Genomic DNA, 26,518 nt, shown 5'->3' with positions numbered 1-26,518 from the left:
CGATTGATTTCGATGACTTGTTCGTCGTAATGATTGGTATTGGGAGCTAAATCGTTCTAAACTAGTGCTACTTGGTGTGCTACTACTTTTGGTATGAACTGTGCTACCTAGGCTTTCTGCTATTTCGAAGTACGAGTGACGAAATAGATGTCTGGAAGTTAAAGTGTTCATAGCTGCTTCGTCTATTTCGTTGTAAACACCATCAATTCTCTCTTCATCTTGTTGGTTTCCTCGTCTGTTTTCATTTGTATTTAATTCATTATCTTTCTGCTGATTTAGTAACACCTTCTTTCGTCTTTTTCGATACTTATGTAATAGTCCAAATAAAATGAACAGACTAAGCAGTACAATGATGGAAATAAGTACAAGTTCCCGCAATGTTATTGCTAAAAATTGATAAAAAAAAATATATGTTATTCCCTAATCTCCATCATAATATTGCTTTTTTCAGTCAAATATCAGATATGATTACATACATGTACAGTCATACATTCATATATTCTTTACGTTATAAAATTGTTTTGTTTACGAACTGGTTCCAAGATATGATCATTATGTTTTATCTCAAAGAAAAATAACTTGTAAAAGTTACCAGACGATAATAAAAACGCATATATGTATGGTAGTAGCGAAAATTGAATTTTGAGGAATACCAAAAGTAAAGATAGAATTTTAGTACAAGTTTAAAATCTTTGATTTTTACGTTTTCTATGAGAAATAATCTTAACAAAAACTTTGTTAACAGTGCACTGTCAGACTTGTAAGCGAGCGTTCATTTTTAACATATTGAATAAATATCATACATTGACATGTGAAAAAAACGTATATTTTTTATAAACCCATTTACAGAGAAATATTAACTTGAGATTGCTGAACATAATTCTGGTTAATATAAGGACCCAAATACAAATGGGTTCACCTTCAATGACAAAGGTTCTAAAATAAAAATCTATCATTTTTCTGACGATTTCAGTCGTTATATGTCTTGTTGATTTTTTAATATTTTTTTTTAAATTACTTTTACATTATGAAACAAATTGATTTTTCATGTATGATGGTAGAATACATAGTCATACTCACAAATATCAACACCGCAATCGTTTTTGTTTTTAAGACCTGGAGTGCTTTTTGCTATATCTGATAAATAAATATCAATCATTTTTAGAAAGTATTGATTAATATTTAATCTGCTTATAAGAACAAATTATTTTGTGAACTTAAATCAAGCATGTTGATACCAACACCACCTGTTTATGGTGAGGTATGTATGTTATAAGTTGTTCAATTTGGCCAAAACTCAGACCGTGTTCACATGAAGGTGATTCAGTACTAAGTTAAACTTAACTCTTAGTCTACTTCTCTTAAATTAAGGTGCGATGCCTGGAAGGTGGAATTTTGCAAATTGAATATTCATAATAAACTGTTATCAGCGTTTTTCATAAAACCGTTATGTTGTCGTTGGTAATTTCTGTCGTAAACAGCGAGTTAAAATTTTAATTGGTTGGTTGCTTCAAAGACAAAGCAGCTAGACCGTTGGTTTTCTAATGACAATAGTTTTTTCATATTATATACTATATGTAATTGCGAATGGGACAATTTTCCGCTAAAAACAAAATGACCTACAGGCTAGTATCAATAGGTCACCGTACGAAACATAAAATATTTTTTGGGATTTTGTTAGACATTTTTTAATCGTTCATGCAGAAGGTGTAAAAATAAACAAAGTTGAGATACAACTTTGACAAGCATCCTTTCAGGTAACAACTGTTTTGTATTGTTTTGATTGTCATAGATTGGCATGGACAATAGACAGATACTAGATATCTACACACCTATAGGAGCACGTGAGTTAAAGGATGTAATTGAGTGGACAGTATCAAATGCAATTCAGGGGTTGTTTATTTTTACACCTGCAGGAACGAAAAGAAACCGCCCATCAAAATCCATAAAAAAAACATTTTATCTTTTTAAAACCCAAAATGCATTTATATTACTTTTATTTATCTAGTGGATTCCAGGTCTTCATTTTTTCCAACTACACAGGTTAGTCTGTACTCAGAGTGATTTGTTAGGTGTAAATACAGTCGTTTTTGTCTATTTATTATGATGAATCTAAAACAAAGAAGATGTCTCATTTTTTTTCAAATCACGGGTATTTTTTTAGATCTTTAAACTTATCTGTTTATCTTCCTGGTTCATCTATCAGTTATTTTTCCGATTCATCACACAGTATGAAATAAAGGCAACAGTAATATACCGCTGTTTAAAAATCATCAATCAATTGAGAGAAAACAAGTCCTGGTTACAAACTAACACCGAAGGAAATACATCAACTAAAAGAGAAAAACAAAGGAACAACAGGAACACTGCAGTTCAACAAAACAAAATTCAATTCGACATACATAGAAACTTTAAGATAACAGCTGCCATATTCTTGAATTGATACATGACATTATATAAGAAAACAACGATGGTTGTTGTTTAGTTTTTGAGTTATTAGTTGTTAAGTTTTGGGTTGTTTGTTGTTTAGTTTTGACTTATTTGTTGTTTAGTTTTGACTTTTTTGTTGTTTAGTTTTAAGTAAGAAACAATTTTGATTAAATCCAGTTAGCAGTCTTACGATGTATCAACATGTCCGAACTTGGCAGCGGTGATCTGCAATTATGGACGAATCAGCAGGCTAAATTTTATAACGTAGATGAGTTAGATGAGTTAGATATTTTTTTTTATTCTTGTTTATCCACTACCAAATTGCATTTCATAATTGGTGGTGAAATTGGAAATTAGCGACACCAAGAACTTTGCCAATGTAGTGATATGCTAATCAAAACATTGATTCAAGTTTCTTATCATTACTACATTGACACGAAATAAACACACCGACAGCTTGATCGTCTGTAATACCATCTAAAGGAGGATTTGTCTTTTCTGTTTCGTCTAAAACAATAAAGCTCATATTAATATTGTATGACGTTCATTGATACATTTTACCAAAAGAAAATATGACTGAGGGTTGTATTTTTGTATGGGGGTAGTGGGTCTTCATTTCTATATTTTTATTTTAATTCGTAGTCCATTTGCCTGCATTTTATTTTAGAGCAAATGAAATGTCAATTGGCGCGAAAGCAAAGCAAACCAACGACGTATAAAGTTAGGCACCCTTTGTGTTCTTTCAACCGAAAGTAACGCCCTTGCCAAAGTTGGGAGCCCGTTTAGTTTTGCTGGTAGGACGAATAAGCTGTTATGTCAAGTCTGAACGGGAATGTTTAATTCGATTCAATATGTAGAGATTATGTTACCTCTCTGAACGTTGAAAACTCTTGCAACAACGCTTTAAAGGGCCACTAATTTTGCTTGTTTCAAGTCTATAAAATTGTTTTTATTGGTATTAATATTTATTTTGTTATCAGAAAATTTAAATAGAACTCCTGTATCTTTTCATTGCACAAGGTAATGTTTTACTTTTAATTTTAATGAAGTCTTTACACTAAACCCATTTGATGTTGAATGTGTACGGATTGATATGTTAGTCTTCGATGCAGGATTTTTTTTTAAAAGATGTTACTGCTTTGCACTAGCTGTGAGAAGATGTGAATACTCTCTGTCAGATCTGTACTTTTTTGTTGTGAGAATGTATAAATACCCTGCTTCGTCTTGTCTGTGTTTTTGTTAAATGACTTTCTGTTTGTATAGATCTGATGAGTTAAGCTCTTTCAAACTAATTTTTATAAATTGTATTTTGTGTTTTATTTTTAGGTTAGTGTGATGGTTCGTGTCTTCAAACTAGTCTAACCAAGCCACATTGTATAACTTCCTGTCCCTAGTCTGGATCCTGTAAATGAACAGTTGTCGTGTTTCGCTATTTTCATATTTGTTATTCATTGTTTTGAGAGGTAATTCAAGTTGTGTGGTGTTGCACCACTGTCCCAGGTTGGAGAACGGATGAGTTGCTTCAAACTTGTTAAACCCGCCACATTGGTATATCAATGTCCCAAGTCAGTTAGTACATGTAGCCTGTTTTACAGTGGTTGTCGTTAGATGCGGTATAAAATTTTTGGTTTTAATTCATTATTTTGTACATAGATTGGGTCGTCGTGTTTTTTGTTTGAATTGTTTTACATTTGTCATTTTGTGACTTTTTTAGCTGACCAGGCAGTTTAGCTTAATTTTGGTCATTGTTGAAAGCCATACGATGACCTATTATACCGTATAGCGGGTTTTTTTCGCGGGTGTAAAATTTCGCGATTTACCTTGAATAAGGTAAAGGAAATATTTTGGCGGTTATTAATTTGTCGGATTAAAAACTTTCATAAATACCTGCCCATGTATACTTTTCAATTAGCGAAATTTATTTTGGCGATGTTGTTCTGTCCGCAAAAATAAGCGAAAATCTACTTCATGCGAAAATAACCCCCTATACGGTAGTTGTCAATTTCTATGTCATTTGAATTCATTTGGAGAGTTGTGTCTATTGCATATTATACCACTTCTTTTTTTTATTATTTATTTCAGTAATTATTCAAAATTACTTATTTTTTCATTGACAGATTGAATGTTCAGCCCTTCGTCCCAGTGCATCCGTATTAGAGGACACCATGCTGTATTTACTGTTATTTTGATCTCGTTGCACAACATATTTTCCACTGAACGTGAAACACAGATTAATCAATCATTCAATCTTTCATTTATTTTCTAGATCCATTTTAGTAGTATAGGCTCATTATTCTGCATTATCACCTTCGAGATACTTGTATATACATGTACAATAAATACTGCCTGCAAAATCGGCTGTTGAAATGATAATGTGACATATTTTTACAATGTGACAAAGTTTTCCATGTCATTTTCACGTAATCCCTTTATACATTGCAACTACAGTGGAGATCAGTTCTAACCTCTCATAAATTCTGTCAGAATCTGTCAGGAGAACTGTTCTAGAACAGTATGTAGAACTGTCAGCCTGACACCTTTTAGTCAGTTCTAGGTTAGAACTGTTCTAGCTAGAACTGATTTGGTCAGTTCTACCTAGAACTGATTTGGACAGTTCTAGCTAGAACTGATCCTGACAGTTCTACCCTAGAACAGTTTTAGACAGTTCTAGCTAGAACTGACCAAATCTTTGGTCAGTTCTACTTCTAGAACAGTTCTACGGTTAGAATTGATTTCAAATTCTACGGCTAGAATTGATTTATAAATTCTACGGCCAGAATTAATTTATAAATTCTACGGCTAAAATTGATTTATAAATTCTACGGCTAGAATTGATTTATAAGTTTCAAGAAATATTTGTCTTAATATAAAGGCTTCGGCAAAATAGCGATTAATATTATATAGAGTTTTGCTATTTTGCCGGTTTTATTTCAGATTTATAATCGGCAAGAGAACATGTTTGACCCCGCCATATTCTGCATGTATGTGCCTGTTCCAAGTCAGGAGCCCGTAATTCAGTGATTTTCTTTTGTTGATGTGTAACATAAAACATTTGTTTTTCTTTCACTTTTTGTACATAAATTAGGCCGTTAATTAGTATTAAGGGGGGAGGGGTATTATTTGAATTGTTTTACATTTGTTATTCTGGGAGTCAGGATGGCTCGTTATCACTTAACAACATTATCTGACCTCATTAACCAAATGTAATATCTGTTAACGAGTAGTTTTCATACCTCGGACGGACCTGTTTAACAAAAATCTTTTGACCACATCAATCTAAACTGACATTATTTGCTCTTTCTTTCTGCAAATCTATATAGCTGCACAGTACTTCAGTTTTAATTTTAGGTCAAGAGGGACTGTACTATACAAGTTACAGCAATATTGAAAAACAATTTTGTTCCCATCAATTTATAGTGCCAGCATGCAGGGGCAGATCCAGTCATTTTAAAAAAGGGGGGGGTTCCAACTATAAAACTCCTGACCCCCCCCCCCCTTTGATCTGCCAATGAGCATGTCCTTCTTTTTATTCAAAATATTGAATCATAAACAAATATCAGTAGTTTTCATACTTCAGACTGAGTCGTATAATAAAATCTTTTGACCGCATCAACCAAAACTTACCATATTTGCTTTTTTTTTTATGTAAATCTAAATAGCTGCACAGTAGTTCAGTTATAATTTTAGGTCAAGAGGGACTGTAGTATATAAATAACTACAATATTGGAAATCAATGACCACAATTTTTTTTCTCGCATCAATTGAGAGTGCTAGCATTTCCTATATTTATTCAAAATATCGCATCAGAAATAAATATCAGTAGTTTTTATACCTCAGACTGACAGTAACATGTAATCATGTAACAAATTATTTGTCTGCATCAATCAAAACTGACCATATTTGACAGCATCAACCAAAACTGACCATATTTGACCGCATCAACCAAAACTGACCATATTTGACCGCATCAACCAAAACTGACTATATTTGCTCTTTTTTATGTAACTCTTATAGTCGCATGGTAAATCTGTAATATTTTTATGTAAGGATGGATTGTAAAATCATGAAAATACAAATGATAGAAATATTGGAACACAATGCTACCTAATTTCATTTGCATCAATTTAGAATGCCAGCATGTCCTCTTTATATTCAAAATATTGCATCATAAACAAATATCAGTAGTTTTCATACCTCAGACTGACTGGTATAACAAAATAATTTGTCCACATCAACCAAAACTGACCATATTTGCACTTTATTATGTACATGATGTCAATCTTAATAGCCGCAAAGTAAATCATGTATATTTTTATATCGGGATGGATTGTTTAATATAAATGAAAGCAATATTGGAAAATAAAATTATGCTCACATCAGTTTATAGTGCCAGCATGTCCTCTTTTTCATCAAAATTTTGAATCGTAAACTAATTTCAGTAGTTTTGATATCTCAGACTGACTCCATGAATATAACAAAATTATTTGTCCGCATCAACCAAAACTGACCATATTTGACAGCATCAACCAAAACTGACCATATGTGACAGCATCAACCAAAATGGACCATAATTACACTTTGTTATGTAAATCTTAATACATATATAGCCGCATACTAAATCACTTATAGTAATACATATTACGATGGATTGTATAATTCAAATGACAGCAATATTAATGAATATTGGAACACATTGGCTACAAAAAAATTTCCACATCAATTTAGAATATCAGCAAGTCCTCTTTTTAATCAAAATATTGAATTGTAAACAAATTTCAGTGGTTTCGATATATCAGACTGAGTGAGAATTGTCTTAACAAAATTATTTGACCGCATCAACCAAAACTGACCATATTTGCACTTTATTATGTACATGATGTCAATCTTAATAGCCGCAAAGTAAATCATGTATATTTTTATATCGGGATGGATTGTTTAATATAAATGAAAGCAATATTGGAAAATAAAATTATGCTCACATCAGTTTATAGTGCCAGCATGTCCTCTTTTTCATCAAAATTTTGAATCGTAAACTAATTTCAGTAGTTTTGATATCTCAGACTGACTCCATGAATATAACAAAATTATTTGTCCGCATCAACCAAAACTGACCATATTTGACAGCATCAACCAAAACTGACCATATGTGACAGCATCAACCAAAATGGACCATAATTACACTTTGTTATGTAAATCTTAATACATATATAGCCGCATACTAAATCACTTATAGTAATACATATTACGATGGATTGTATAATTCAAATGACAGCAATATTAATGAATATTGGAACACATTGGCTACAAAAAAATTTCCACATCAATTTAGAATATCAGCAAGTCCTCTTTTTAATCAAAATATTGAATTGTAAACAAATTTCAGTGGTTTCGATATATCAGACTGAGTGAGAATTGTCTTAACAAAATTATTTGACCGCATCAACCAAAACTGAACTTATTTACACTTTATCATGTAAATATACAAAAAAGTCATGTATATGGCCTCATTGTAAACATGGTAAACCAATATTATGTCTATGTGAGGACGGATCGTATGATAAAAATGACGACAACTTTGAAACACAATACACCTTATCGCTTATCCTGGCTGACCCGGCCTCTTGAACTTTTGAAGCATACCCCTAACAATGACTTTTCCATTGTGGCGTCAGATATTTTGTTTTAAGACGTCAAAATTTTACGGGAACCTGTTTGATATCCAGTAATGGCAGACAAATAGCGACAAGGTGTATTTATACCACATCTAAGAATTTAGCGCGCCGTTATTTCCTCTCTGTATCCATAATAATGAACCGTCATTAAAAATTCTAAAGTGACTTTTTAACATGTTTAAGTCAGTAGTTTGTGATGTTTTTTTTTTTTTAAACAAAACTATTTAATGGCATCATCCAACAACACTCACATGACTGATTCATATACTTTATTTTAAAAATAAAATAAAAAGTACATGTATGGGAAGTTCTCTTCTTGGAATAGAATACTGTTAATATAATTTGAAGAAGGCAAAGAAAAATGCATGATTTTGTTTGTAGCCGAACGTCCAGGGGCAAATGTTTCATTCATGTTCAGATCCAGTATATTTTTCTGAGTTGCAGACTCCCAGATATCATTTATATTCGTTATGGATAAGTCTGACTAAATTGACGAGATGGTGCAAATGTATAGTTTGTTTACGTTGTACAACACTTTTTTCATTAATATCCCATAATTCATCCACTGTACAATTTTCGTTTGAACATTTGTCAAAACAGAATCTTAAATGAATGTAAATCCAAGGCAAACAAGGTAAATTACGATTAAAATTCCATGAATTAAATGAAGAGTTTTATTTAGAAAGAGACTGTTAAAAACGGGGAACGAAGAAACGTAAACAATGATGTTTCCGTATGCAATCTTATAAAAATATTTCTCCGATGAGTTGGGTAACCTTCTATTCACTTCGATATTTGTACATGTAACGTAATAAAAGTTGTTTGATCAGTAAAAAATATAGAAAATCTGCTATTTAATATATAGCAAAGTAATTGGAAGTGATTTATTTCTTCTAAATTCTAAAGTGCCCTTACTGCAGTGACGTCATTTAGAACTGTTCTACAGTCCTGACTGATTTAGTCAGTTCTGCTGACAGTTCTACGGTTAGAAGTGATTTGGACAGTTCTACCTAGAACTGATTTAGACAGTTCTACCCTAGAACTGATCCTGACAGTTCTACCTAGAACTGATTTAGTCAGTTCTACCTAGAACTGATTCTGACAGTTCTACTTAGAACAGTTCTAGGGTAGAACTGTTCTAGGTAGAACTGTTCTAGGACAGGTTAGAACAGTTCTATGACAGAATATTCTGACAGTTCTAATGAGAGGTTAGAAGTGATCTCCACTGTATTAGGCCGATGACCAAAGTCGGGATTATGTTTCATCGTCAAAAATGGTACACGGCCATATCATATATCATTGGATTCGGAAATATGTCTACTTTGAGATTTTTTTGGTCGTCAAAAGAAAATATGGTGCAGTTTTTCAGAAATCTTGATCAAAGGTCACATGTCGTTTTCAAGGAGAACCAAATTGAACATCTATCTCCAATTCAAATACCCTTTTTACAGTAGAATAATTGAAAACTTGAATCCAATTTCTTTCTTTTTTCAATTTTTCATCAAAAAAGTGGAAACCCATCATTAAATGAGATTTCCGAACACACGTGTACGACTTTACGAAAAGGGGGGGGGGGAGTAGGTTTCAGTTTTAAATGATGTATTTTTTCAAGTAATATGAACAGCGTCCGTCAAAACTTATCAAAATTTATAGAAAAGTATGGACAAATAATTTATTTATTAATATAACCACCTAGTATACCTCAATGAAAGTGAAAGTTTTAGTCATATACATTATACGTTGAATTCTTTACATGCAAAACAGACAACAAAAAATATTTCAAAACATACTTATAATTGAGTTTTCCTCTTATATAAATAAAATCATATTAACGCAACCTTAAAAAAGAATTACGGGCACCCAAATAATTCAACGAATCAATAAAACATCAACACAAACAAGAAATATCAAGTCCAAAATATTACAAGAAAACCATGTATTCAGCCCAATCATGGATGGGACACAACTATCGTGATTTTTTTTTAAAGTTAATAATTGAATAACAGAGATTTTTAAAAGTTTAAAAAATATCGTTTTAAACAATCTTACCTCATGAAAACATGTGTACATGAAAATAAAAATTACAGTTGTATTACTTTATAGTAGATACGATATAATCCATTCATCAGCGATTTATTGCATGATGTTGGAATCAGGTAAAACACAAAATGTCCCTGTTAACAGTAGTTGTTACCTTCATAATTTGTCATCAAAAGGCTTTTAGGATTATCTTTTTCGCCTAACGCATAGCGCATTATGTCTGATGTTTGAATAAAACAAACAAGAAAGATATTTGAGGGCAGCTTTTGAATAAAAAACCAAACTGCATGCCACTTATGATTTGTATTTGAAGTCAAATTTGCTGACTAAAATATTAAATAAAAAAAAAAAAACTGCACCAAACGACTTTTTAACGACCAATCTTAAATTCAAGTAAAATCATTTTTCTATGACTAATCCAATTTTAGCCGTGTACCATGAAGTGTAATTAAACTCTTTTAAGAATGATCGACTTTTTTCTATTCCGTCACCGCACTATGTGGTATACATTCCCAATTAGAAGTTGCGTATACTATTTAATTTAGTTTCAATGTATTGATAGTGGTGCAGAAATTTCTTTTGTTTATTTTTTTAAAACGTAGTCCAAATAATGATCCTGAAACTTAAAGTGACAATTATTTATACTGGAGCAGTTTTGAAAGACTATTACTTATGGTTGAAAGCGATATCAAGATGTACATTTTAACGCTTTTGAAAACTGTAGTTTTGGACACTGGCACATTTTGTTACCGATCTTTCTGACAGTCTTGTTTCTTGTAAACCCAACGGCTATATTAACATTCGTGAAAGTTTTTATATGCATGGATATTTAATCGATAGCATACCTACAGTAATGCATCCCAAAACATGATCACACCTGTGTATGAATAAAAAAATATAAGTGTTATTTACTTCAGTTGATTCATATTCAAGGGATAAACATACCGTTATTTGTTTGTTCTTTGTAAACTATGTTTTTCCTTACACTATTATAAAAATAAGAAGATGTTGTATGGTTGCTATTAGACAATTCTCCACCAGAGATAAAAATAAGAAAAACCTGCATGGTAATGCTATAAAAAGACAATGTAAAACAACGAAAACGAGAAAATAAACAAAGCTTGAATGCTAAAATTGATAAACGTCATTTAAACAACAAGACTCTAACTTTAAAACAAAAAGATTTATGATAGTAAACGTTTCTGTTATATAATAGTTGACACCTATCATATTGATTTGTGTTGAAACATAACTGATCTCTGAGGAAACCAAACTATGTAAAACTAAGAGTGCTGGTACAGGATTCAATATGGCCGCCGAGCAGTTAACACCTTAGAAAGTTAGCTCCCAGTTTTTGCAGTCTTATGACAAATTTAGGAAGACACTGTCTGTGAATTTAGTACTATGTGATAGCTAATTCAATGGAGAATAGAATGATACAATTTTTGTGGAATATTTTTCAGCAGGAATAATTTTGTGACTTGTGAAAGATTTTTTCCAGAAGGATCTATATGATATTTGATTGTTTATTTCTACTACTAGAGGTGACAATATATGTACAGTATGTCTTCAGGGCAACATTTAGCTGGTTTAAAATCTACAAACAAAAGACCTACTACTAAACCTGTGAATACTGTTCAGACATTGCTTACAGCAAAAGTGGATAAGAATAAACCACCACCTAGTAAACGAACTCATTCAGACGTATCTAATGAATCAAACAATAGTTTAGACATATCTGGCATAATGAACTTTCAAAAGGATATTGATGAAATTAAAATCAAACTTGAAGGTGTGACAAGGAGAGAGGACCTTGATAGAGTAACAATAGATCTGATTAAAACTAGTGATCTTGAGCAAGTGGTTACTTTAATTGTCAAAAAGCTAATGAATGAATTTGAAATAACTGTACAAAAGAAGATTGATGAAAAAGTGGAAGAAGTTAAAAATGAAATGCAGGAAAAATTTGATGCTTTAACTATAGAAAATGAAGACCTGAAAAATAAGATACAAGCTATACAGTATTCCAATACAACAATTAGGACAGACTTAAATGAAACAAGTCGACTTTCAAGACAGGCTGATATAAGCAGCTATTATAACGAGCAGTACTCGAGAAAAAATAACATTAAAATAATAAATTTTCCAAGAAAAGATAAACAAGATCTTAGAAAGGACTTTATGGAAACTGTGAGAAAAGAACTAAATGCCCAATTAGAAGACAGAGATGTGGTTGCAATTCACCGTATACCATCTCAAAAGGCGGGGCCCTATCCAGTTATTATCAAGCTATTCAGTAGTGACGTTAAGCGTCAAATTATGAGATGTAGGAAAGAATTGACCAGTAAAGTTAGATTTGTGGATGACGTTACTCAAGGAAACATGAGCTTAATAGAGAAACTTAGAAAAAACTGACGAATTTGAGTCTGTCTGGTACTTCAATTGTGGAATTTATGGTAGAACACCTGCAGGACTTCAGCTGAAATTTGGACTTTATGATGACATTCACTACAGAGTACAACAAGGGAAATAGATGTTATGTAATTAGAACTTAGGCCTCACGGACAGTTTTGAGAATTCTATAGTTCATTGTTGATATTTGACTTAATATTTGTGCTTATCTCCCTTTCTTTGTATAAAAAAATCAGAGTGATCTCTCTTTTAACTATAGATCATGTATATTATTGATTTTCTTTCTACAATACATATTGATACTAACATTTTTTTTTTGGGACAGATAATCTTAATATTTGTTGAACTATTATTTTGTTGGTGTCATATAAGGCAAACTGCATAAACTGACAAATTTTAACTACAATGTGGCAAAACATATTTTTGTCTGTTAATTATATTTTTTTCTATGAATTGAATGTCTGTAAAGTATTGAATTACACTGTTTGTGCCTGTACGAAGCTTGGTTATACATGTGTGTCGAGAATTTTCATACAACCATATATAGATACTTTGAGCAAATCTTTGTATATATGTCTTTGTGTCTCATGTGAATGTATAATATGGATAATCATATGTAAAAATGTATTCCTATATGAAATGATGATGTATACAAATATCAAACCATTATGGGCTCTTTAAAGATACTGTCTGTTAACTGTCAGGGTCTGGGTGATTTATCTAAAAGGAGGGATGTATTTAGTTTTCTAAAATCTGGAAACCATAACATTTACTGTCTACAAGACACTCATTTCACAGTGGATAAAGAAACTAGTATAAGAACGTTATGGGGATATGAATGCTACTTTTCATCCTTTTCTTCAAATTCAAGAGGAGTAGCTATTACATGTATTATGTTTAAAAATAATTTTGAGTGGAAAGTACTTAAAGAAAAAAGGGACATTGATGGAAACTACTTAGCTTTGGACTTGGTTGTAGATAAAGTTCGTTTTACTCTCATAACTATATATGGCCCAAATACTGACAGTCCATTTTTTACGAGCATATTATGTCAATTATTGATGATTTTGAAAATGAGTATTTTATTATCTGTGGAGATTTTAATCTTGTGTTAAATCCAAATTTAGATTGTTATAATTATTTACACATAAATAATCCTAATGCTAGAGACAAACTATTAGAATTGATTGACGATAGATCTCTATTTGACCCCTATAGGGAACTTTTTCCTGACCTGTGTAGATACACTTGGAGGAAAACATCACCTTTCAAACAAGCTAGGCTTGATTTTTTTCTTATTTTCTGAAAACATTTTGTCATTTTTAAAAATTGCTGTGAAGAACCAAGTTACCGCTCGGATCATTCTAGAATTACTCTAGAACTTGAATTGAATCCATTCATTAGGGGGAAAGGTTTATGGAAGTTCAATAATTCTTTGTTGTATGATGCTGACTATGTTAATGCTATCAAGGAAAAAATTTTGGATGTAAAAAAACATTATGCAGCCTTGGTATATAATTTTGACAATATTAATGAAGTGAATAATACAATTAATAGTCAGCTTTTTTTGGAAACTCTATTAATGGAGGTGAGGGGCAAAACTATCTCATTCTCTAGCTTCAAAAAGAAGGAAAGAGAGAAAAGGGAAAAAACATGACATTAATATTTTAGAAGAAAATGTAAACTCAGGTTCTATACAGCAATTGGAAGACAAAAAAAAAATGAACTAGAAAAATTAAGAAAGGAAAAAATGCATGGTAAAATAGTTCGATCCAGAATACAGTGGATAGAAGAGGGAGAAAACCCCACAAGTTATTTCTGTGGACTTGAATCTAAGAATTTTACCAGCAAGATTATTCCAAAGTTTGAAAAATAAAATGGTGATATTGTTACTAACCAAAAAGAAATACTTAAACAGGTTAAAATATTTTATGAAAATTTGTACAAAAACAGAGATGTTGAATGTTGTAAACCTAAAGATATTGAAAATAGTCTACAAAATGTAAATGTTAGAAAGTTGTCTTTAGATGAACAAGATAAACTAGAAGGTGAAATATCAGTTGAGGAAGCTGGTGAATCTTTAAAAAGAATTAAAAGCAATAAAACGCCTGGATCAGATGGTTTTTCAAGTGAATTTTTAAAAATTTTCTGGCCTGACTTAAAAAATTTTGTTGTAAAATCCTTGAATGCAGGTTATGATAAAGGGGAACTTTCTGTTACTCAAAAACAGGGGATAATTACATGTCTTCCAAAGGGTAACAAACCTAGACATTTTTTTTAAAAACTGGCGACCTATATCTTTGCTTAATACTGTATATAAAATTGGCTCTGGGGTTATAGCAAGAAGATTTAGAACAGTTTTGACTAAACTTATTGATACTGATCAGACAGGTTTTATTAGTGGAAGATATATTCGGGGAAAATCTAAGATTGATCTATGATATCATGGAATATACTGAAGATAATGATATACCAGGCCTTTTATTCTTGATAGATTTTGAAAAAGCCTTTGATTCCATTTCATGGGAATTTCTTTTAAATGTATTGATTTTTTTTAATTTTGGCGATTCTATTATAAATTGGGTGAAAGTGCTCTATCAAAACATTAATTCAGCAGTCATTCAGGGAGTAAATCTTTCAGACTTTTTCACTGTTGAACGGGGTTGTAGGCAAGGTGATCCATTATCGCCTTATCTTTTCATTCTTTGTGCAGAAATTTTAGCGTTAAAAATAAGAAATAACTAAAATATAAATGGAATCAAAGTTCTTCATCTTGAACACAAACTCTCGCAGTTTGCTGACGATACATCACTACTTTTAGATGGAAGTGAAGGATCTTTAAATGAGGCATTATTGGAACTAGATTGGTTTGCGAAAATTTCTGGTTTGAATATAAATTTTTCCAAAACTCATGTGATTTGGATTGGAAGTAAAAAGTACAGCACAGAGACACTTTGTACAAATCAAAATCTTACTTGGGGCAGCACATCCTTTAAATTATTGGGTGTTAATTTTGATGTTGATTTAGAAAACATAGTTAAAATCAATTATGATGAAAATATTGTAAAAATAAAAAGACTAGTCAAACAATGGTCTAGACGTAACATTACTGTTATTGGTCGAATTACTGTTGTAAAGACACTTATGTTGCCAATTTTAAATCATTTAATATTTTCACTACCTAATCCAGGTGAAGATATTATTAAACAGATAAATGAACTTATGTATAAGTTTATATGGAACTTACCAGTTCATAGAGTAAAAAAAGATGTAATACAAAAAGATAATTGTGATGGAGGCTTAAAAATGATTAATTTACATGCTTTTATAAATGCTTTGAAATGTACTTGGATAAGAAGAATTTGTAAAAACGATTGTAAATGGCGAAATATATTTTTGTCATATGTTGATAAAGATAGATTCTTTACTTGTGGTAATAGCTATGTAAAGCAACTACGACAAAGTATTAAGAATAAATTTTGGAAAGATGTACTGGGTGCTTGGCAAATGGTAATCGAAAAAGAAATGAATTTGCACGACTGGGAATATTTTCTTTCCAGTCCAATTTGGATGAATAACCTATTCTAAATTGACAACAAACCAGTGTTTTTCAAAGACTGGCATCGTAAGGGTATTATACCTGTAAATGATATTGTTGGGGAGAATGGTACCTTTCTAAATTTTTATCAATTTCAGGAGTGTTTTTAGATGGATATAGACATCATGAAATATAATAGAATAATTTCTGTGCTAACTAAGACTTCCAAAAAAAATAATAGGGGAGATTATAAATTAGTATCTCCTTTCATACCGTCAGTTATAAAGACCATTCTCAAAAGCAAAAAGGGATCTAAAGATATGTATTTGGTGCTAAACAAAAACAACACTGTTCCTACAGGAGTAAAAAGATGGGAAGCAATTTTAGTTTTAGAAAATCAAAACTGGAAAAAGATTGTTCAATTACCATTTGCTATTACAAAAAATACTAAGCTACAATGGCTTCAGTATAGAATTAATCATAAAATTCTGGCAACAAATATGTTTTTAAACTAAATTGAGATAGTGCAAAACCCATATTGTACTTTTTGTAACACTGAACTTGAATCAATTGAACATATACTGTGGGACTGTTATTATGTACAACAATTTATTGAGCAAACTGAAATGTGGTTTCTCCAGAATGGTACTAGTATACCATTTACACAAGATATTTTTTTGTTTGGAAATTTATCACGAATGTACAAAGGTGACCCTCAAAACAATATTTTTCTCTGGATTAAACAATATATTTATAATACACGATATTTTAAAGGAGAATTAAGTTTAACAGCATTGATTGAAAAAACAAAGCATCATTATATTTTGGAGAAGAAGATATCAATTAAAAATAAATGTTTTGACAAGTTTAATCAAGCTTGGTGCATTTACCAAGAGGCTTTACAGGATAATTTGGTGGATTAGCAACTATACAAAATTAGCAGACATCAAACTAAATTTTTGTTTTTTTTTTATATTTGTTTTTTGTTTTTTGTTTTTTTATTTTTTTTTATTTTTCTTAATCATCTTTTAGGTCTTTTATTTATTTATTCTCTATACTTTTTTTGTATGTCCTTTTTAATAAGATACAATTATAAAATCCCAACAAAATGTTATTTTCAAGTTCTATACATTTTCTGATAGGTTGTATTATATTACATTCATATATATGAGCTTACTGTTTGATAACTGTACTGTTGTATATTATATATGTTGGATAAAAAAAAAAAATAAAAAAAAAAAAAAGAGTGCTGGTACATTGGAAACCGAGATTTCCGATTCTTAATCAGAGGTCACGAATTGGGAATTCCAGATCACGGATGAGAATCCGATATCAATGATTAGGTAAATTTATGTGTCCCTTTCTAGATTTAGTAGTGCATCTATCAAACACAAATTGTTTTGTGTTTATGTCTGTTTTATACTGTTACATAGTTTGTATGTCTGGTACATGTTCAACGGACAAAGTGAAGGTTAACAATTTTATAAAAGAAGAGCATTCAAAATGGTTAAAAAGGACAAAAAGTTTTCGAATCATTAAGCGTCCGTAGAATTTAATTCTTACTTCGTGAATAAAAGATTAGTTCGGGGAAGGAATTTAAAGATGAACACTAAAACAATATCTTTAACATAAGATTTTAGGTTTGATATAGTTTACTAGAAATAAAGACCTTTCCATGGCGTTGCAACTGCACAGCTCTGCGCATTTCTTTCCATATTGTCCATCAACGCATTTTTCACACTGTATTCCCCATGAAAAATGACCAATCGGACACTCTGAAAACAAAATGTAAAATAATGGTAAAGACGCTGTATATATTTGACAATGAGGTGATTCATGTACTAAATTAAGTTGTAAAATATAAGATTATATCTCCGTCAATTCGCTACTTGCATGCATATTTAAAGAAAACACTTGCTTAACCAAATTGAATTGGAGCTGAGCAAAGTTATCATGATTTGTAAACAGTGCAACACCTTTTCGATAGTTAGGGAATGCTGCATTTGAAGAATTTTCTATATTGAATATTTGCGAAGCTTTTTCGAAATTGGTCCACAATTTGTTTTATAACGCATACATTCGAGTGATATTATACTTTCTTTTTCTTCAATTGTATAGCAGACCCTCCTGGCAACTGATTTCCGAGGAGAACATCTACATATCGCTCATTAAGAATTACAACAAACAATGTTTCCTTAGAAACTTTTCTGCCTGTGTGCCCTCGTTTCTCTCTTGAACATGGCTCGGAATCTAACCATTTATCTATAAAATTTTGTTTCTAGTGCAGTTATAGAAATATGTAGAAATGGAATGTTTTGCTAGCTATCAATCAAGGTTCAAGCCACCCCCTTTTTTAAGGAAATACCCGTACCAAGTTTGAAATATGACAGTGGATTCCCAGTTGTTCCGATGCATAGTTAATGTCCAGCATTCGGTTTTGTTTGTTTTATAGATTTTCTCATTTTGCGTTTGTTATCTTACTATTCATTACATTTTTACATATGTGCTTCAGGAATATTCAAACTCATAATAACGATTTGACAATATTACAGCAAAAACGAAAAGTTAAGGTATAGTTGTAACGTCATCGTCTTAAACTCTTGGCTGATAGCTTTTATTTAAGCATTTATGTTTTATGAAAGATTATGATAGGAAATATATGCTCTGGAATATTGTAACTAGTCAAGCAATCGTAACAAAAGCTAGTTATTTTGGGTTAACCCAAACTGTCATTATCAGACTTTTACATCAATTTTAATAAACAGGAATAGTTGATAAATATTTAAGATATAGTCACACAAAATCATGTCAGTACATGCATATGCGGATGGAGTTTATACATTTTTTAAATGGTGTAAATACCAAAATTTATTACGTGCAATTTTATGGCCATTTTTCATTTCTGAAAGCATATTGTATTTATTCCTGCAGTTGGACATATGTGCCGTCAAATGTTTGTATTGTATGAATCGAGTATCTGTATTTGGTATTTTTATAGATTAGAATGGCTCACACACAGATTGAGATATGAACGCGTACATTAACTATTTTAACATTTTTATTCCTATTTCTATTCTCAATTTTATCTGTTCTCTCAATTAAAAAGAATGACAATACAATGTACCAGGAGCCGACTATGTCTGTACAATATTGTTTTAAACACCTTACAAGTTGGTCATTTGTACAACATTTTATTACATTGTATATATATATATGCATATTATTTTTATTTTTATTAGTCAGATCAACGTGTTTCATCTTTATTACATTTTAAACTTACCAACACAGATGTTATTCTTCTTGTAAAAATTGAAACAACAATCCTTAAATTTAACTTGCTTGCCTCTCACTGAACTAAATAAAAAGTTATAACATTATTACATTTCTTGTCGAAAACTACCTCATTGCTATACATACACAATATCATAACGACTGTAATCAACTCGTGTCGTATGCTGGGAATTAGATTATAGTATGTATTTATCAAAATAATTTTAAATGAGATAGAATACGTATACTTGATTTTTGATAAGCGAATATGTGTTTCTTTTTCTGTTTCTTATAGAAATAATTAACTTGTGGGACATGCATATAAGAGACAGGTTTTAAACTTAAACAAGGAGCTCGGTATGATGTATTTTGCAACATATTCGGACATCTGTAATTTCGGTTCGATTTTAAAAAAACAGTTCAGATCTTATCTGTTGTGATTTAAAAGTCATGGGAAGATGATATGAGGTAAACATCAGAGATGAAACATAAAAGATGAAACATCAGAGAAAATGTTTAAGAAGGAGAAAACAAATCCAATAAAAATCAATCCATTATCAAAGGTAGAATTTTGGTTATATTGAGGGACGATATTTTGTTATTTTGTAGGACATGGAAGCGAAGGGGATTTACAGTTGGTAAAAAAGACCTGGTGCATACAGCTCAAATCACACTAGACACCGACTGTGAAATATGCTGGAATAAGATAGAGATAAAAGGCAGTATACCATTTTATTTTATACAGGCTGTTACAACAGACCACAAAAAAGCAATACAACATCTACTGAAAGTTTAAATACATTAGTAACCAGGCTAACTCATTCAAATAATCTAACAAACTTAGTACACACTGGTGATTTCAACATAACAAACATAAAACGAGAAATAGACGAAGACAACAATTTTCAAGTAAAGAAGACAACCAACTATGGAAACCAATACCAAGTTCACAGAAGCACTTGAAGAAAACTGTCTAACACAAAAAGCAAGAACTAACTCGTCAATACTAGTATAACATATTAGACCTTATACTAACAACAAATTCGTCAAGCATTGACAATATATTAGTCCAATATGGAATGAGTGCCCATAGCACTGTCATCACTGACATAATTTTAAAGCAAAAACAAAAAAGCAAGTACCAAGTGTATATTTTTAAAATAAATGGACAACATGAACGGAAATAATGAACGACTAGATAAAGAATTGAATAATTTTATACAAAAAGCAAAAACAAATACCATACAAGAATACGGGAATGAATTTACAGATATATTGTCACAGACTATAACGTCAAAATGTCCAATCAAGAAGTTGTCAACCAGAGGGAAGGTACCTTGGATATATCAAAACAATGATCAGTGGAAGACAGGGTTTACAACTAGGCAAAGCGTACTAACATTAAAACACAATGGGATAAATTTAAACTCTTGACAGTAAGAAGAAGCACATCAAAACTATATGTCACAAATATTGGAAGTAGATGAAGAGGGTAAGAGAAAAATAACTGTTTTGGTAATATGTTTTAAATCGAAAAAAAAACTCCTGTTGAAAAGCACCACTTAGTTCAAATGGAAAGTTAATGGAAGACAGCCTAAGTAAAGCAGAAGCATTTAATCGTGAATAAACAAGTCTTAGATACCAAGATTACATTTTGTATTTACGCTAGACTCGCGTTTCGCCTACAAAAGACTCACCAGTGACGCTCGAATCTAAAAAAAGTTAAAAAGGTCAAATAAAGTAAGAATTTGAAGAGCATTGTAGACCTTAATTCCTAAACATTTGACCAAATACAGCTAAGGTAATCTATTTCTGAGATATTAAAGCCTTAGTATTTTAAAAAATCAAAACTTGTAAACAGTTAATTTATAAATATGGCCATATCAATGATAATTCATCTCATCACAGAAGCGCTGACTTCTTGGCGTGTGATACCGTCTTTGAATCAAAACTACACTAGCAATGGAATCGACCCAGTGGTTGTAAATACCAGGATTAAATTTTGTATTTACGCCAGACGCATAAACGTATCAATTCAACCAAATCTGGATGACAGCCCATCGCCTGATATAGACCATTTTGAGAGAATAGTAAAAGGAGTAAGAAAGCTATTAAGTAATGTCAACCCGAACATGGCAAAAGGACCAGATAACATACCAAACTGATCCCTGACGGAATGTGTTTCACGTATCTCATACATAACATTTATATTTAAGAAAATATATGAAAGATCTGTCACAAACGATTGGATTACAATTATCATTTATTTACATCACTTCTTAAAAGGGAGACATACGCTTGCCAGTAAATTAAAGACTTGTTTCATTGACGTCAGCTACATTAAAACTCGTGGAACTCATCATTGTCAAACACATTATGCCGCATCTTGAGAAATATGAAACGCTAGTTGATTACCAACATGGCTTCAGAGAAAAAAGGTCAAGCTGATTAGTAACAAAAATTGACGACAAGGAAAAACAACTAGATATTGAAGATTTAGTTGATATACTAGTATAAGTGGTTGCCTCGGTTTGTTTTCTGCCCTTTGGTCAGGTTCTTGTATCTTTGACACATTTCCCGTTTCCATTCTATATTCTAGCCATTATCGAATTTCACAATGGAATCATTTACAGTTTAACTCAATCAAACTGTTAAAGTATGACCACGATACATTTTAAAATGTGTATCTAGTCGTAAGGCTTTATTCTCTATCATTGTCTAATTTTACATTACTGCCAGTCGTCTAGGTTTATAAAAGTCATTTTACAGGTTATCAAAATGTTCAGTAGTTGGTTGATATATCATCTGATATATCTTTACTGGATCTTGAATATTAACCTACTGCAAATCTGCGACAGTCTGATGTTTTTTATCAATTGAACCAGGTTAACAGAGAAAAAGTTGTTTTTATACACAGTAAAGCTTTTAAAAAAAGCTACAACAAAATAGAAGTTCCATGTGGTATTTTTCTGTGACCCCCACTTCTATATTGTATATTGAGGACATGTCAGCCAACTTTTAAATACTATCTTCTCTGTAGACCTATTCTGCTCTTTCTCTCGGTCTCATATTCTGTAACAATGTTTTAAACATCAATAATATTAACAATGGATATATCACATATCAATTTTAAATTTCAAATAGATGGGACTAGTGACTTGTAAGTTTTTACCCGATAAAAATTTAACCACTGTCCATCGGTTTTCAAACATAATACCTCACCAGAATTGAATAATTTGTTTGACGGTGAAAACGTTGCGATATGTGATAACTAGTTTGCTTTGTGGGGTTCATGTTGCTCATATAAAATAGAGACAACTCTTCACACCAGACCAAATGACACAGGTTTACAATTTTTAGTTAGTGTTTTGTAGACAATTGTTTGTTGTTTTGTATTGTATTGTATTTTTTTTTTTCGTTTTGTTCCTACTGTGTTGTCAATATATGTTTGAGTATTGAATAACATTCTAGTTATTCGGTCGTGTTTTTAGGGTTCAACCTATAGCTATCGTCAGATGAAAACTGATGATTTTTCCCAAAAATGCTACAAATTAAGATAAAAATGAAATAATAAGATGTGGTATGAGTGCCAATGAGACAACTCTCCATCCAAGTCACAATTTATAAGAATAAACCGTTATATGTCAAAGTACGGTCTTCAGCACGGAACATTGGCTCACATCGAACAGCAAGCTCCTCAATTTTTTTTGTGAAAAACCATTCAAACTGGAAAACCAACGGTCTAATCTATATAAAAAGACGAACAACGAGAGACACTTATGAACCTCAGCAACAAACGACAATAGCTGAACATTAGATTCCTTACTTAGGAGAGGTGCAAACAATTGCAGCGGGTTTAAATGGTTTAAAGGTACCAAATATTCACCCTTATCTGAAACAATAGTGTAACATCGCAACATAGACAGACACACTATAAAATATCAATTGAAATGGCTTAACTCAATCAAAAGACATATTAACACAAGTGAACAAAGTCTGATTTAAACACCAGGACACTTGCATATACCTTTGTAAAGAGCTTTTCGATTATACTACAAATAATATTTTTATTAAACTACAGTTGAATGCATAAAAAATGATTGAACGCTTGATTAGAATAATAACAAAACCAAATCAACGGCTTATTCATAAGCTGTATATTCCAGAACTTACTTGGAAACTTCAATATTGAAGTAACAATTTCTTTTCAACTCAAATTTTCCAATTTCTATAGAATTGAATCCATAACAACCCCGTTACATCTGATCATACGTTTATTTGTCTTGCTTTTTATTACGGACGATATGTTTGATGTAAGTGCATATATGCTTTTATATAAGAATAAAACTTAACTTAAGTAGCAATAAAAAGAAGGAAAGAGAAGATACGTTTCAACCTGAAAAGAATTTATAAACAACAAAAAAAAACGAACCGCAAGGTAACATGTCAGAATCAAACGTTTGACTATATTAACCAACGGAACGAATGTCAACTTGAATAAACCATTAAACTTTTCGATTTTCAAAAAAAAGGAGGGTCATAATATGGTTTCTTCTAATCTCCTAGTATTTGTAGCTGTAGGATGCCTCCGGGTGCTGGAGTTTCTCGCTGCATTGAAGACCCATGGGTGGCCTACGGTTGTTGTCTGCTCTATGGTCAGGTTGTTGTCTCTTTGACACATTCCCCATTACCAATTTCAATTTTACCAACTAGATAGTCGGTTGTTTGCATGTTCAAGTGTTGATATTCTATCATTTCAGAATTACATTTCTAACTCTAATGGAACTTCACCAACCTTACGTGCACGTTACAAACTCCATATTCAAGACCTTTTACTTGCTTGACACTGAGAACAATACACAATAAATAAGTCATGCTATTGATAAATATCCTTTCCATTTTTTTCTTTTGAAACGGAAATTAAATGAAACCACTCGAGAAAATAAAAAAAATCGCATTTAATTCATAGGATAAAAAAGCAGGAAATAATTCAATATATAATATATATATAGAGAAAAATATGAATAAACATCCAGAATTGAAATCAAAATGAGGTACTTCCTGGCATTGAGTACTTTGAAGTATCTCTGTTACAAGTATACACATGTGTTTCCATCTACTATGTAAGCGGACAAATACAATTCATACAAGAGCTTCGTTGTCTAACTAGCTTGTTTGCTCCAGTTTACGTTTAAAACTCGATGTATGATACGCGATATATTTGACACATGTAACCCATTTGTATCAAGTTGTGTATGCCCATTTTGTGTCGATAGGATATTATCAATTAATATTAATTTTTGGACCCTAAAATAAAGAGCGCTTGCTAATTGCAAGTTATACTTAATAATTTAACATAATGCTTATCTACATAAAAAAATCTTTAATTTACATATGTTTGCCAACTGGTAAGCGCTCAACGTATCCCAAAAACAAATACTTGTACAATGTATGTCTGGAAGTGTACATATTTTGTCCTTGAACAAAAATAATTTTGCTATCTTTAGACTTTGCAATAACATGGTTCTTCAAAAATACAAAACTTTAAACTTAGCTCGTTTCTAAACGATTATTGTTAAGCTACGATCACTTTGTTTTGTAAAACTTCATTTTTTTTTCAAAAGGGACACTTATCGCACCTCCTTCTTTAATGAAGATTAAAACATCAAACTTTTGCTTGATTACCAGCAGTGGCGTAGCCACACAAATGAAGAATACAATTTCATAGAGTAGGTTTAAAGGCAGGATATGACGTAGCCCAGTTTAACCCAGGTCTTCGGTATCTCTAACAAAAATGGTACACAAATCCTGCATACTTATCTTTTCCTGGCATTTAAATTCATGATGCACCAGGAGAATAAAAGAAGCATTTATCAACTACTCACGATTTTTTATAGAATTTATTCGAAGTGAAACTAAGCTCAACCATTACATGTAGCCATTAAAAACAACCTTCTAGACTACACACTCCTAAGTATCAAAATGCTGTATATACTAATGTTCAAATTGTTTTACTCAGTTTTAACTATTGACCTTCAGTTATTAGGCTAGTACAGTTCTTGAATGGTGTAAAATTTCATATTTTAACTCAACAATTACACAACGAACCATTTTAATACCCTATACCCCAAACACTATTCACTATTTCCGTTTCACCTTTTTATTTGTATCTTACACGGTTCGCACCATTTAAAATTATCGAGAATGTTACGTGTTCAAAGGGCTAGAAAATTTCATTTGCTCTCGTATCAAATCAGTTGAAAAACAAAAATTACGAAGTAGAAAAGCATTTTAAACCAATGTGTCGATATGGGCAAAGAGCTTAAATGTACATGTTTACAAACATTATTATTTATTAATGAGGATTAAGTATATAACTATTTTAAGTTGATGGTATTTATCATTTATATTTACGTTCAAATTGTAAAAAATGCATAAAATGCGCAAACCTTATGCATTAATTTCCTTCTTTTTTTTCATTTACAGACATTTTTAAGATATAACATTAGCAAGTCAGATGCTATTGAAAAAATATTAGTCAAGAAAAAGTATAAAATCAAAAATATCAGTCCAGAAAAAAGAAAATCAAAGGACAATATACGAGATTAACGAAGAAAGCATTTCAAACGAGATACAACAACACCGGGACTAATAACTGAAGACAAATGCGAAATCAAGGCTTCAATTGTTTAGCGATGTTCAAATCTCGTCAATAGATTAATAAGACAAAGATCGAACTTACAAACACAAACTAACGGAAACATGCACCCATTTAAAAGTCAAATCAGATTTATAGGATATAGCAAATATGCTTTCTTTGACTTTCGAATACTGGATATCACAGAACTAATTGAATAACATATATACCAGCTTTTAACAGTTGTTTAAAGTGTCAAAATATATAAAATCAAAATCAGATACATGAGTTTACGTCTTGTAGCAATGTCCGATAAATAGCCGAATACAATTTTGATATTAAGTAAAATCACAAAAATACTTGACTCAGAAACGGAAAGTCCCTAATCAAATGGCAAAATCAAAAGCTCGAACACATCAAACAAATTAATAACAACTGTCATATTCCTGACATGGTACAGACATTTGATTTTGTTGAAAATAGTTGAATGAACCTGGTTTTATAGCTAGCTAAATCTTT

At 31.3% G+C, this 26,518-nt stretch overlaps 1 long non-coding RNA gene across 1 annotated transcript; it reads right to left on the bottom strand.

Moving 5' to 3' along the window:
- Positions 1–2,529: 2,529 nt before the first annotated feature.
- LOC143043345 (uncharacterized) lies at positions 2,530–24,268 on the bottom strand. The gene is made up of 5 exons (XR_012968326.1): positions 24,158–24,268; positions 19,373–19,446; positions 17,762–17,867; positions 10,988–11,019; positions 2,530–2,937 (listed from the first exon to the last, which is right to left on the bottom strand). It is a non-coding gene; the product is annotated as an uncharacterized LOC143043345 (long non-coding RNA).
- Between the last annotated feature and the right edge of the window lie 2,250 nt (positions 24,269–26,518).

This window comes from Mytilus galloprovincialis, chromosome 8, assembly GCF_965363235.1.
Source record: "Mytilus galloprovincialis chromosome 8, xbMytGall1.hap1.1, whole genome shotgun sequence".
NCBI lineage: Eukaryota > Metazoa > Mollusca > Bivalvia > Mytilida > Mytilidae > Mytilus > Mytilus galloprovincialis.
This window is presented reverse-complemented; position numbering and strand designations above follow the sequence as displayed.